The following is a 14,811-nucleotide window of genomic DNA, read 5'->3' as shown; positions in this document are numbered from 1 at the left end:
TATATTTCCAGTGGGAATATCCTACTTTGGATACCAATTTATTAAATTTGCATAATTATAGGAAAAGTTACCATATGTTATAAGGTATGTTACCATACGCTATGTTACCATACGGGGGCATCAGTGTTTCACAAACACATCTTGTCTTGTTTTCTTTGAAACACAGTGAAATATAGGCACAGTAAGAAAAATTGTAAATGTTAAACTTGAAACTTTTAATTATTGTTATTCTAAAATATATGGTGTTCATGGACACACGCTTCATTTTCTTTATTATGCCACACTGCAGTGTTAGCAGTAATCTTCAATTATAGATTATAATTTATTTAATTTTTAAAATTCAAAACAATATACAATGATTTACGGGCGTCATCAATATAAACAATTCGTATACATAGGGTGCAGAGTCCAGTCCGATGTTGCACTAGATTTATAGCAATTTGTCAAAGTCATGAATAGAAATATCTATTTTCATCAAAGAACATGTTTTCAAATCCTTGTAGTGTCTTCGAATTTGTACGCACTGCGTTAAAAAATCGTATATACCTATCTCAAATCAATAAACAATATATATATTCTAATAGCTCTTGAGTTGTTTGAACAAATATTTTGTCTCTGATGTTGTTTAGAACGTATTAAAACATAATTATTTGATCGGACGACCGACATTGCTTTTTAGCTCACCTGAGCCGAAGGCTCAAGTGAGTTTTTCTGATCACATTTTGTATGTAGTCCGTCTGTCTGTAAACTTTTCACATTTTCGATTTCTCAGGAACCGCTAGGCCAATTTCAACCAAACTTGCCACAAAGCATCATTGGGTGAAGGGGATTCAAGTTTGTTCAAATGAAGGGTCACGCCCTCATTCTAGGGGAGTTCATTGGGAATTAATAAAAAAAATGGTGGCATGGTTTAAAAGTCTTCTTATCAAGAACCACTGTGTCAGGAAAGATGAAACTTCAAAGGAAGCATCCTCAGGTAGTGTAGATTCAAGTTTCTTCAAATCATGACCCCCGAGGGTAGGGCGGGGTCACAATGACCGATAAAATTTTGACATAGAAATATATAGGAAAATTCTTTAAAAATCTTCTCAAGAATAGTAAAGCCATAATTGATCATATTTATATGGAAGTATCCTCAGGTAGTGTAGATTCAAGTTTCTTCAAATCATGACCCCCGGGGGTTGGGCGGGGCCAAATGGCCAATCAAAGTTTTACATACAAATATATAGGAAAAGTCTTTAAAAATCTTCTCAAGAAAAGCCATGATTGGTCATGAGACTACTTTGGGATTTAAACTTTTCAATAATAAACCAATTTCTACTTTTTCCTTGCCACAGTGCTCAGGTGAGCGATGTGGCCCATGGGCCTCTTTTTCTCTCGAGTTTTGACACATATTTGTTAGGGTTTTTGTATTGTATTTTCTCTCTCAGTATAGTAACCGATACTTCAAATATCGAAAAAAAAATATCCTCTTTATTCTTGTTACATATAATTTTGCATTGTTTTATATAGTTATATAAAAAAATTAAATCATTTTAATCCAATCACTTTACTTCAAAGTATTTATTAAAGACCCCGATTTTTATGTCACACGAGTAAACTCAGATGACCTATTGCTATCCGTTTTCGTCCGTCATTCGGCGTGCGTTAACATTTGAACATTTTTAGCTTCTTCTCTGAAAGCACTGAACCTATTGCATCTATATATGGGTGAAGGGGAACAAAAATTGTGAATTCCATGGTCCCGGTACTACCCCCTCTGGAGCCTGGATTCCCAATACTTCTGGACATCAAGCAGCCAAACTGTTGGTATGATTGTAATCAGTATCGACTCTTCTACCAAAATTGTGACATTTATGGCCCCAGGGTCAGGAGTTCTAGAGCTAGGATGGGGCTACATGTATATAGATTATATAGTGACAATGCATTATTTCTTTGAATTTCTTCTTTTCTGCCTCTGTGCATTAAATCAACTAATCTACACAGTGCATAGTTTTCTAACTAGATCGGGCCTCGTTAATGCTTGCAATATGCACTAAGGTATTAATCAACAACATGATGAAGTAAAATTTCCAAAATTTTAAAATATGTGGCCCCAGGATCAATGGTTCCTGTGGGGTGGGGTGCACAACTGATAAAGTGGAAATTATGCATTTTCTCTTTTTACTCTGATTTACCTCTGGGTATTAAGTATAAGAAAAGTAACACTACTGGACGAAAAAAATGCTGAGAATCCCATATTTTACTGACAATGTTTGATAATTACTGAAACTGTGCTGTTCTTGTTGATAATTACTTATATTATTATTACTGTTGTTGCTGATAATTTTAGTTGTTTCTGATAAATACTGATAATTACTGATGGCTTTTACTGTTGAGTCTGATAAATACTGATAAATACTGTTGAGGTACTGTCGCTGCTGAGAACTACTGATAATTCCTGTTGAGGTACTGTCAATGCTGAGATTTACTGATAATTACTGTGATCATTGTTTTTAACCTAGTAATTGGTTTAAAATAAAAGAGAGGGCTATAAAAAACGATTAAATAATTATTACTTTCTTTTACTTGAATTATCATGAAAAAATTTTCTTATTTTTTTTAAAATGTTCTGCTTGTGACAAGATTACATGTATGTATGTCGATCTCAATTTCTACATTAAGTTTGTGAAAATTTTGACAATAATCAAATGAATTATTAATAAAATGAATATATAGAAATAGAATTAATAACAAAAATAATAAACTGAAGAAAAAAAAATGGAATTTTACTTTTGCAAAGATCTTATTGATACTAAACTGTAAATAAAAAGAAAATGATGCTATCTGAAAAAAGATCCATCACTGCCTTTCCCGACTCCAAGAAATTTATGAAGGAAGATCAGTGATTTTTTTTTATCAATAATAATAAGAAAAAAATTCTTAATGGATGGAAAAGAAATCAGGATAAAAATCAGGTTAGAAAAGTTGGATTAGTACCGTTTTCACTAGGTCAACTGGTCAGGTTTGGACAATATTTTTATTTGAAGGCCTTTTTTTTCTCGAATAACAATTTACCGATTGTGTTGATCATGTTGTAATAAAAAAACCCCGCAATTTTACATCATCAAAGGGGAATAACCTGAAATTTATGATTTTGCAATTTTTAGAGTTATCGTTCTTTTAATTTCGACTTCCACGGAATGAGTCGGACTTTGGTGGATTTTGTCGGGGATTTGTAATTTTACATAAATTATAAAGAAATTTCACTTCAATTTTTAATTAAATCTTATTAGAGATGCTTTTTACTAGTATACTCATTTCACCGTACATTGGACACAAATTAGCCATGCATCGGACACTTTCTGATACAAAGTTAATCACTACCATTTTCATACAGAACCCAACTGACAGTTGTTTTTTGCAGAAATGGAAAATAAAAACTCTAAATTTACAGTCAAGATAGAAGTTATCGATATATCGCGTCTAGAATCTGACGCAATTTATTTTTACAAACCACAGTATTTTAATTCATTAGAAAAAGGCGCGAATCACTGCATTACAAGCATTTTAAAGCCTTTCTAAAGCTGAGTAAGGTATCTTGAATCTTTCAATATTTGTATAACGATATCGTCAAATAAATTTATTTCTTAGGTTATTTCTTAGAAAGAATATAAAATTATATCCATATCAAAGATTTTGAAGTATTGTGATAAATGTATGATATTTTCTGTCGAAATATGGTCTGTCCAATGCATGGTAAATAATGTTCAATCCATGGTGAATATTTTGTTTTTTTTTTTGGAAAAAATGAATTTTTGGTGACATTTTCTCATTAAATGGCATATGAATTTGTCCCAAATCTGTATTTTGATCACAAGTGTTAAGCTCCATTTTGATAATTTTCTGTTGGTAGCAATATCGCTAGAATTTGTTGAAGTACAAGGGTGTCCGATGCATGGTGAATTCACCTTATATTTTTTTTGGCGTGTCTGAATACCCTCATTAGAATAAAAATGAAAATTTGTTGAAAATAGCAATTTCCAAGCAAGGGGGAGATAACTTTCCAGATTCCCTCAGCCTCGTTTTGATTCCGTATTGGAAAAGAGCTTGAAAAGTACGGCTTAATAAACTACTTTCCCTAGTTTTTTCAAACGTTTTGATGACCTTTCTATGAAGTTAGTATGTTTGAAGTATGGCGCAATTAGTCTTTTAAAAAATAAATTGAAAAATTAAGAATTCTCTAATTTTCATATACGGACGAGTAATATGTCAAAACATGCACAAGTAGCCCCCTCTGTTATACCACTACAAATACATATCACATGCAGGCAAGTATTCAACCGTTCTTGTTCTAAACACAAATTTTTCTAAGGCCAACTGGAGAAAATTCGGATCGTTCATATCCAGTATAGCAGCCAACACGTGTGTAGAAAAAATGTAAACAATGTAAATTGAACGTCTAGCGGTCTATTTACTTCATTGTCAAGGTGATACAATGTTATATCCTTGTTTTTGAACAATGCTGAAGCATTTTAATCATGAAAGAATCTTGGGGGGGGGGGATAACGCGAGTCATATGTCCACACGGATTTTGTCGCTATGTAAGCATTTCGGAAATTTCATAGTTGTACGATTTACCTAAACATTTATTGTAATAAACTTTGTACAGTACTGTCCAAATGACAATATGTATATGTTTACAGTATTTTTAACGTGATGATTTTCATATTGCGTGTTAATTGTTCTGTCAAAAAATTATGTCTTCAGGTTTGGGAGATGGCACGCTTTACCTTTCCTTTTAACTGTTATAAACACGTGTAGCTTGAAAACAAGTATATTATAGGAAAAACATTAATTGACATTAAATCAATTCATCATCTTATCTATTCATTTTGTTTTTGTGAAAAAAATATGTTTATCTAATTTTTAACCTGAACTTTAAAAAATTGTGATTCGAACACTCGCGACAGGTAACTGGATGCTTCAACTCCGGCGCTATGACTACTGAGCCACGAAGTCGCACAGAAATTTCCCTTTAAATAGCAAATACACATGTAGTTCTATATGTATAGCTAAAGCAAAGCTGTGCTTAGAGTTTTTGAGAATATGTTGCAAAATTTAAGTAGGTAAGGTCATAATAAATAAATTGTTAGATTCTCATCCAATTTTTTTTTAAAAATCGAGGCGGGCTGGCGACTTTTATTTTATGTTTTTTCAATTTTGCAGATTTCTTATTGACCTGGTCAACCGCCGAATTTCATCTACAATACCCAAATAAAAGTCATAGTAAAGGTTCAATTATCTTTTACTTCACATCATCACCAATCTTTTTCAACCCATGACCCTTGTTTAAAATGTAGAGGCATTTATTACAGCAATTACTATCTTTTCAGCTGTCAAAATCATGTCGACTTTTGAGGGATTTAAAACGAAACTAGAATGGCAGATGAATATCGATCCCAATCAAAATTAAGACGAAAAACAGAAATAAAAAAAATTGAGGCGGGGGTAAAAAATCGGGGCGGGCTGGGATGAGAATCTAGGAATATTTTCATTATGGCCTAAACTAACTTTTTTATATAGAGTGGGTCTTCGTACCATTTTTTTTAAAAATGGTGAGAGATACATCCTTGCATACCCTTTGAATATTTGTTTACAAAACATGGCACGAAGACCCACTCTATATAAAAAGCACAGTTTTAACATCCATTTCTATCATTTTTACGGTTAAAAAAGCGTATTACCATTTTGGCGGGTTACTTACAATCAATTTGTAAGTAACTTGATTCAAGTTTTATCTTTACTGTATGCATATGGTTATAAATAACTCCCAAATTTAATAATAAGTGGAATTTGCAAGATTTTATTTAATCGATATTTTACTTGCCCTTGCGTAGGCATATGACTCGCTTAATCCACCCAGATTCTTTCGTTCAAAGGCTATTTCATGTGCGAAAATGAAAGTAGAGTTCATCTTAAAGTGAACAAGAATAAATTTCAAGATTGACTTACTTTGGTGAAGAAAACAATGAAAGTCAAATAAAAACTTCATTTATAATCATACTTTGATGTTTATTGATAAGTTTATTACTTTAACCGACAACACAGCATACGAATAATGAGACATAACCTATTCTGTATCAATAAGGAAAACAAAGAAAGACAACTCTTGCATTTTACATTCTGTGTCACATTTTCTTCTGTGCCTCAAAAGTGGCACGAGAATAGTATGAAATTTCAGGTAAAATTAACCAACTGGTAAATAGGTTATTTTTTAAAATTGTTTTGATCTAGCATTCCTGTAGTATCTGCTTTTAATTTGCTGATGTACACTTTCCAGTCATTTTCCTCGGAAAGATGGATAAGTCTGTAAGAATTCTGCATTTTTTAAACATTCATAAAAAACTATATTTTTACCTAATTTAAGAAATGATTGCTGATATATGGAATGAGTGGGTCATACTTTACACAATGGACATAAAAAAACTGACAATTTGTTGACTCCTTAAAAGTTATTGGGCATTGCTACTAAAGAATTCTGAAAACAATGGTATTGTACACTGGGCAACGGTAGCAATACCAAATAATTTTTAAGGAGTAAAAAAAATGTCAGTTTTTTTAAAGTCCATTGTGTAAAGTATGAGTGATTTTTTTCTCAGATCAGGTGAAAATTAAGCTTTTTATGAATGTTTAAAAAATGCAGCATTCTTACAGAGTTATCCATCTTTCTGTCAGAGGAAAATGATTAGAAAGTGTACATTGGTTAATAAAAAGCAGATAATACAGGAATGCTAGATTTATATACATTGTAATAGTGTTGCATTATGCATGTACATGTACTATGCCAGAATAGTAGGCAGGGTTTGACACATGGTGCACGAGCCGGAGGCAAGTGCACTATGTGTCAAACCCTGCCTACTATTTTGGCATACTGTATACAGGGAAATTTTCGCCCTCGTTTTATTTTCGCTCCTTTCGCCCTAGCCTCGTTTGGGCGAATTTAAAACGGGGCGAATTCAAATAATACAGTATTCGAATAAAACTTTGACAGGGCGAATTTAAAACAGGACAAAATAGTCTGCAAGTGTAAAAGAGTGAAAACAAACATTTTGTATTACAAAGGGGGGATATCTGTTAAAGTACAGCACAGCCAAAGTTTCTCAGGTGAGCGATGTGGCCCATGGGCCTCTTGTTTGACCTTGGCATTTCCTTTGACTTTGACCTCACTTTAATGAAATTAGTGTCATTATTACATACTAAATAAATGTAAGCACTTCAACTGCATCACTATTTAAGATATTTTGATAAAATTTCATACATCTATACAAATTTTCATGTTGCTTAACTAATATACCCTCAGTGGGGCATTCATGTCCTCTGGACATATTTCTAGTTACCTTTATATCTAACAGGTTTGTGACAATCGGAAAGTAAATTAAGAAATGTGTTACAGTTTTGAGAGTATCAGACAACTTTTATCAATGCATCATGAAACATTTCCATGAATAATCTAAATTAAGCCATACTTCATGTATAACATTAGTCTTTTAAGACATTGAAGCTATACAGAAATATTTACTCATGGTACTGAGTTTGTTTTGACAGGTCTCCCAGGATGTGCTGCTTGACTATGTAAAGCTAAAGAAGAGGAAGAAATCACGATTTTAACAGGTTTAAAAAATCTTTAAATTTTTAGCACATCTAAGCCGAAGGCTCAAGTGAGCTTTTCTGATCACATTTTGTACGGTGTCCATCTGTCTGTCTGTAAACTTTTCACATTTTTGACTTCTCAAGAACCGCTGGGCCAATTTCAACCAAACTTGCCACAAAGCATTTTCGAGTGACGGGGATTTAAAATTCTTCAAATGAAGGGCCAGGTCCTCATTCAAGGGGAGATAATTTGGAATTAAGGAAAATTTGGTGAGATGTTTTAAAAATCTTCTTCTTAAGAACCACTGTGCCAGGAAAGATGAAACTTATGGGAAAACATCCTCAGGTAGTGTAAATTCAAGTTTGTTCAAATCAGGACCCAAGGTGGTACGGCGGGGCCAAAGTGGCCGACCAAAGTTTTACATAGAAATATATAAGAAAATTCTTTAAAAATCTTCTTCTCAAGAATAACAAAGCCATAATTCATCAGATTTATAAGGAAGCGTTCTCAGGTAGTGTAGATCCCAAATTCTTCAAATCATGACCCCCGGGGGTAGGGAAGAGCCACAATGGTCGACCAAAGTTTTACATAGAAATATATAGGAAAATTCTCATCTTCTCAAGAATATTAAAGCCATGACTGGTCACTGGACTACTTTGGGATTTAAACTTTACAATAATAAACCAATTTGTATTTTTTTCTTAGCCATAGTGCTCAGGTGAGCGACGTGGTCCATGGGCCTCTTGTTTAATATAAGGGGTTGGTATTTTAAAGACTTGACAAAATCCAGGTATACATTTCCATGAGTAATCTAAAATATATCATTTCATAACATTAGTTTTCAAGACATTGAAGCTATACAGAAATATTTACTCATTGTACTGACTTTATTTTGACAGGTCTCCCAGGATGTGCTGTTTAAGTATGTAAAGCTACAGAAGAGGTAGAAAATATCATTTTGACAGGTTTTGACTTATGCCTAAATTTAGTTTGTTTAGCTCACCTGAGCCAAAGGCCTAAGAGAGCTTTTCTGATCACATGTTGTCCTGCGTCTGTCTGTCTGTAAACTTTTCACATTTTCGACTTCTTTTCAAGAACCACTGGGCCAATTTCAACCAAAGTTGGCACACAGTATCCTTGGATAAAAGGGATTCAAATTTGTTCAAATGAAAGGCCAGGCTCTCTTCCAAGGGGAGATAATTATGAATAAGCGAAAAATTAATTGCATCTTTTAAAAATCATCTTCATCCATGGGCCTCTTCTTTAATATAAGGGGTTTGTAACAAACTAAATTTAATCCCGTAGGATACCCCTAGTGCGTTACTGTAAATATTGTTACTTATCCTGTGGGGAGCCCCTCGATGTGTAATTTTATCTACCTGAGAGCTCGTGTTCGGGTAGTACCCGGGAAGTCACAGCCGAGATAAGACCTGTTTGGCTTGTTGTTATGATGAAGTAGCCTGGGCGGGTACTCAAACTACATCAGGTATTTGAAAATACAATTTGTTAAATATGTTTTCTTGTGTGAGTCTGCACGTTTAGTATGGTTGTTTTATTATATTTTTCCCCAGGGTCCTATTTCCTCGGGCTTTTGTCCCGTTTCGTAATTATCAGGTCTTGGGCGGGGTACTACAGCTAATTACATTGACAATAGCCAGTCGGCAGTCCAGGGAGACAGGGAGAGGCTTGCAACGGGCAGTGGTTTGCAGTAACAGCGGCAACTGTGTGAGAGAGTACGAAAGAGTACGGCAGCCCTGACGGACACATCCGGACCAGCAATTTTAAGTTATGTGTTATAATGAAATCTCCTGTTTAAAATAATATAAATTCAAACCAAAGTTAATCTAGACGGCATTGTGAAAGTTTACTATGTGATATATGTGATACTTGTGAAAGTTATAATATTCAATTTAATTTGTGAAAGAAAACCCGTTTATCAGAGGAAATTCAAAAACCTGAACTCAAACCTCCAGCAAGGGTGTGGTGATTAATTGTCTACGTTTTAAAGAACATTCTTCCAGGACTGACGTGCTGCTGATAGACAATTCATTTCTATATTTTTTAATTTGTTTCTTTTGTTGTACAATTTACTTTTGTTTTGTTTATAAAATTTTGTTAAAATTTCATTTTGTTTTGTTTCCTTCATTTATTCAAGTTCTTAAAGTGTATAACCCACATCTCAACAATTTGGTGGCAGCGGTGGGATACATCTGAGCTTGGGTAAATAGAGGAAATATTTTTTTTGCAAGTTTGTTTCTATTATTAATTTTGCTTTTGTGTTTCAGGTTCACAAACTTTCACAATGTCTGGTATGCCAGAATGGATGGCTGACTTAAAACGTAAAAGAATGTCTCGAGATGTGGCGTCAGGAGCAGGAATCAAAGAGAGAGCTAGAAAGGGAGAGATGGGCGCAAGAGAGAGAAGAGCGTCAGGCGCAGAGAGAAAGTGCAAAGTTAGAGGTAGAAAGAGATGTTAAATTACGAGAGTTAGCTATAAGAGAAAAAGAGTTAGAACATGCTAAAATTGGGGGGTCTCAACCCCATGAGATTAAATGCCCACCTGTTAAGTTACCTAAGTTTGAGGAGGGACAGGACCCTGATGTCTTTTTACGGTCGTTTGAAAAGATAGCTGGGTTGCAGAAATGGCATAAATTCCTGTGGGCTATACGCTTAGTTCCTATGTTAGCAGGTAAGGATTTGGAAGCGTATTCAAGGTTGTCGGATGCAGATAGTGATAACTATGAGATTATCAAAACAGCTATTCTCAAGAGATATGAGCTTACTTCTGAAGATTACAGGGAAAAATTTCGTCAGGGTAAGCAGTCAAATGATGAGTCATTTAAAGATTTTGTTGTTAGGGTAGAAAGGTACCTCAATCACTGGTGTGAACGTGAGAAAATAGATTCAGATTTTGGCAAGTTGTATGATATGGTCTTGAGAGAACAGGTTGTTAGAAGTTGTCCAAAAGACTTACAGTTGTGGATTCTGGAACATGACCCAAAGTCTATTGAGGAGGTTGTTGCGTTGTCTAATGCATTTCAGGCGGCACATAAGAGTAAATATCTTAGTGGCAATAGTGTCCAATTTCACAGTACAGGGAATAGGTCGACGGGAAAGCCAAACAAGTTTGGTTCGACAAATTCTCAAGATGGTAAGTCAAATCTCAAGTCTCACTTTAATGCAGGGGATAGCAGAAAGTGTTTCATTTGTGATAGAGTAGGACATATTGCAGCCAACTGTTTTCTTAAGAGAACTCAGTCAAAGGGTCAAGACAGTAAAGGTCAGAGAGGTACAAAGCCTGAGAAAAGGTCAGAAAATGTTGGTTTGTGTTTAGATAAGTCTGAGTCTAAAGTTGTAGACAATATACAAGATACAACCAAGGGTAGGGTGATTCTTAAGTTGTCCGGAGTTGATAACGAGTCGCCAGTAAATGAAACATCGGCAGCATTGGGTTTGGATTTAGTAAAGGGCCAGGTGAGTGATCAACCAGTTGCAGTCTTACGAGATACCGGATGCTCTACTGTATTTGTACGTAGTAAGTTTATTTCAGACTCTGATAAAACAGGACGTTCAAGAGTGATAACTCTGGCTGATGGATCTCAAAGAAACTGTGATGAGGCAATGGTAGATTTGAAGACTCCTTATGTATCAGGTAAGGTACATGCCCTTGTCCTTGATTCTCCTTTTGCTGATGTAATTATTGGTAATAATGTTAGCATACTCAAACCAATGGAGGACGAAAAAAAAGTCAAGAGGGATGGAGATGACGAGAACACTTGTGCTGCAGTTCAGACACGTTTGCAGGCCAAATTGGAGCAAGGTAATAGTAGTTCTCAGAGAAAAGCAACAGAAGAGGATTCAGAGGATGAATCTTTGAAACAATTGTGGTGCAGCAGAGATAAGTTGGTAGAACTTCAGGAATCAGATGACAGTTTGAAATCTGCACTGAGTATGGCACAAGACGATACTCAAGAAGGTAAGTCTTACTTTCAGAAACAGGATGGTTTATTGTATAGAATATTTCAGAAAGATTCTGGTGAGAAATTTTCCCAGATCGTCATACCAAAGACAATGAGGTCGAAGGTAATGTCCCTGGCTCATGACACTCCACTAGCAGGACATTTAGGTAACAAGAAAACCAGGCAGTGTATTATGCAACATTTCTTTTGGCCTGGAATGTATATTGACATATCTCGATTCTGCAAATCTTGTTCTATTTGTCAAAAGGGAACACCAAAAGGTCGAACTCCAAAAGCTCCACTCATTCCTATTCCACCCATTGAGGAACCATTCTCAAGAATAGCCATCGATTTTGTTGGACCTCTTCCACTGACGGAGAAGAAAAATCGTTACATCTTGGTTTGTATGGACTACTCAACACGGTATCCGGAAGCATTTCCTTTGAAAAACCAAGAAGCAGAGACAGTGGCCAACACTTTGATAGAGCTGTTTTCTAGGGTAGGTGTGCCTAATGAAATTCTGTCGGACCAGGGTACCAATTTTATGTCCACACTGATGACTGAATTGTGTAAGTTACTTCAGGTAAGAAAATTAACAACTACCCCTTACCATCCACAAGCAAATGGGTTAGTGGAAAAATTTAATGGGACTTTGAAGAAAATGCTGAAGGCATATGCTTCTTCTGAACCTCACAGATGGGATGTTCATTTGCCTTACGTCCTTTTTGCATACAGAGAGGTGCCAAATGAGACAACTGGGTATTCTCCCTTTGAATTGCTCTATGGTAGACATGTTAGGGGGCCCTTAGCAATCTTGAAAGAGCAGTGGGAGGAACCTACAGTCGAACAGGCTTCAGTGTTGTCCTATATTCTGGAGACGAGGGAGAGAATGCAGAACATTAGAGATTTGGTTAAAGATTCAGAGAGACTCGCGAAAAAGAAACAAAAGATGTACTACGACAAAAAGGCGAGAACTCGTACATTTGAGGTAGGTCAGAAAGTTCTTGTACTTCTTCCAACTAGCACATCTAAGCTGATGGCGCAATGGAAAGGTCCGTATGAAGTAGTGAAAAAGGTAAGTCCAGTGGAGTACAAGGTAAGAATATCCAAGAATAAAGAACCGGTTTACCACGTCAACATGTTGAAAGAGTGGCTTAGCAGAGATTCGGAAGAGAAGTGTCCGAAAAGCAATGAAGTTTTGGCATGTATGGATGCAAAACCAAATTTTTCAGATGAGGACGATTGCACTAACCATAGAGCACCAATCCTTCAACAGACAGAATCATCAGATAATGTTGAGATATCGTCAGAACTGTCAGAAGAGCAGAAACGACAACTCAAAAGGTTAGTAGAAGAATTTGAGAATGTATTTACAGATGTTCCAAAGAAAACGTCCTACATCCAGCACACCATTAAAACGACAACCGAGGAACCAATCCAGAAGAAACCTTATTCCATTCCGTATGCCCTACAGGAAAAGGTAAAGGCGGAAATCAAGCAGATGAAAGAGATGGGAATCATAGAGGAGACGGAAAGCCCTTACTCAGCGCCTATTGTACTCATCAAAAAGAATGACGACACCCTTAGATTCTGCGTTGATTATAGGGATCTAAATAAGGTAACTGTGTTTGATCCTCGTCCGATGCCAAGAATGGATGATATTCTAAACAAAATCAGTAGAGCTAAGTATATCAGTAAGTTGGATCTTACTAAGGGTTATTGGCAAGTGCCACTAGATGACGAGGCAAAACAGAAAAGTGCTTTTGTTACACCTTTTGGTCATTTCAGTTTCACGGTAATGCCATTCGGGATGGTAAATGCTCCCGCACCTTTTGTGAGATTGGTGAGTAAAGTCCTTGAAGGTCATGAAAACTATGCAGAAGCTTTTATAGATGACATTGGTGTTTTCAGCGATTCCTGGGAAGATCACTTGGTGCATTTTAGAGAGATTTTTACAGCGTTGCAGAATGCAAATTTAGCAGCCCGACCGTCAAAGTGCAAATTGGGGTTTGGTGAGGTCAGTTTCCTCGGACATATGGTAGGTGACGGTAAGATAAAGCCATTGTTGTCAAAGGTGCAAGCAATTCAAAACGTTCCGGTCCCAAACACCAAAAAGAAGGTAAGGTCATTTTTCGGTCTCATTGGATTTTACAGGAAGTTTATTCCTAATTTTTCTAGTCTTGCCCTACCACTCACAGACTTGACCAAAAAGAATTCACCACACAAAATAAAATGGACAGATAATCTTGATACTGCTTTCAAGGAACTTAAAGGTAAGTTGGCATGTGAACCAATATTGCACAGTCCAGATTTTAGTCGAATGTTTGTCTTGCGTACAGATGCAAGTGCTACAGGAGCAGGCGCAGTCCTCGAACAAGAGTTCGACACTGGTAAGCACCCAATATTCTTTTTGAGTAAAAAGTTTACAGCAGCAGAGAAAAACTATGCGGTGATTGAAAAAGAATGCTATGCAATTATTTGGGCTGTCAAAACACTCCGAGTGTATTTAGAAGGTAAGCAGTTTGTTATTGAAACTGATCATGCTCCATTGACGTGGTTACAGAGATCAAAACTGTCAAATCAGAGGCTTTTAAGATGGAGTCTTCTATTGCAGGAGTTTTGTTTTACAGTTCGGTATGTTCCAGGTAATCAGAACGTTATTGCAGATGCGTTGTCAAGGTCTAGTGAAGAGTTAGAGTAAACCAAGATCAATGGTGAATATTTCCAGTTTGTATATATGTGGATGATTTCTATGTATTTAGTTTGTAAATAGGTTGGACTAAATGGTGCTTTAGTCTTCAAAAGGGGGAGGTTTGTAACAAACTAAATTTAATCCCGTAGGATACCCCTAGTGCGTTACTGTAAATATTGTTACTTATCCTGTGGGGAGCCCCTCGATGTGTAATTTTATCTACCTGAGAGCTCGTGTTCGGGTAGTACCCGGGAAGTCACAGCCGAGATAAGACCTGTTTGGCTTGTTGTTATGATGAAGTAGCCTGGGCGGGTACTCAAACTACATCAGGTATTTGAAAATACAATTTGTTAAATATGTTTTCTTGTGTGAGTCTGCACGTTTAGTATGGTTGTTTTATTATATTTTTCCCCAGGGTCCTATTTCCTCGGGCTTTTGTCCCGTTTCGTAATTATCAGGTCTTGGGCGGGGTACTACAGCTAATTACATTGACAATAGCCAGTCGGCAGTCCAGGGAGACAGGGAGAG

General features: G+C 36.0%; 1 long non-coding RNA gene across 1 annotated transcript in view; it reads left to right on the top strand.

Moving 5' to 3' along the window:
• The first annotated feature begins 7,594 nt into the window (after nt 1-7,594).
• The window catches only part of LOC134232625 (uncharacterized), a 9,078-nt gene continuing 1,861 nt past the window's right edge, over nt 7,595-14,811 (top strand). The window contains exon 1 of the long non-coding RNA XR_009984812.1: nt 7,595-7,653. This is a non-coding gene — a long non-coding RNA (uncharacterized LOC134232625). The remainder of the gene's footprint in view (nt 7,654-14,811) is intronic.

This window comes from Saccostrea cucullata, unplaced genomic scaffold (assembly GCF_032062105.1).
Source record: "Saccostrea cucullata isolate Sc308-1 unplaced genomic scaffold, CSIRO_AGI_Scuc_v1 ctg7447, whole genome shotgun sequence".
NCBI lineage: Eukaryota > Metazoa > Mollusca > Bivalvia > Ostreida > Ostreidae > Saccostrea > Saccostrea cuccullata.
The sequence above is the reverse complement of the archived record's forward strand: the minus strand, read 5'-3'. Positions and strand labels throughout refer to the sequence as shown.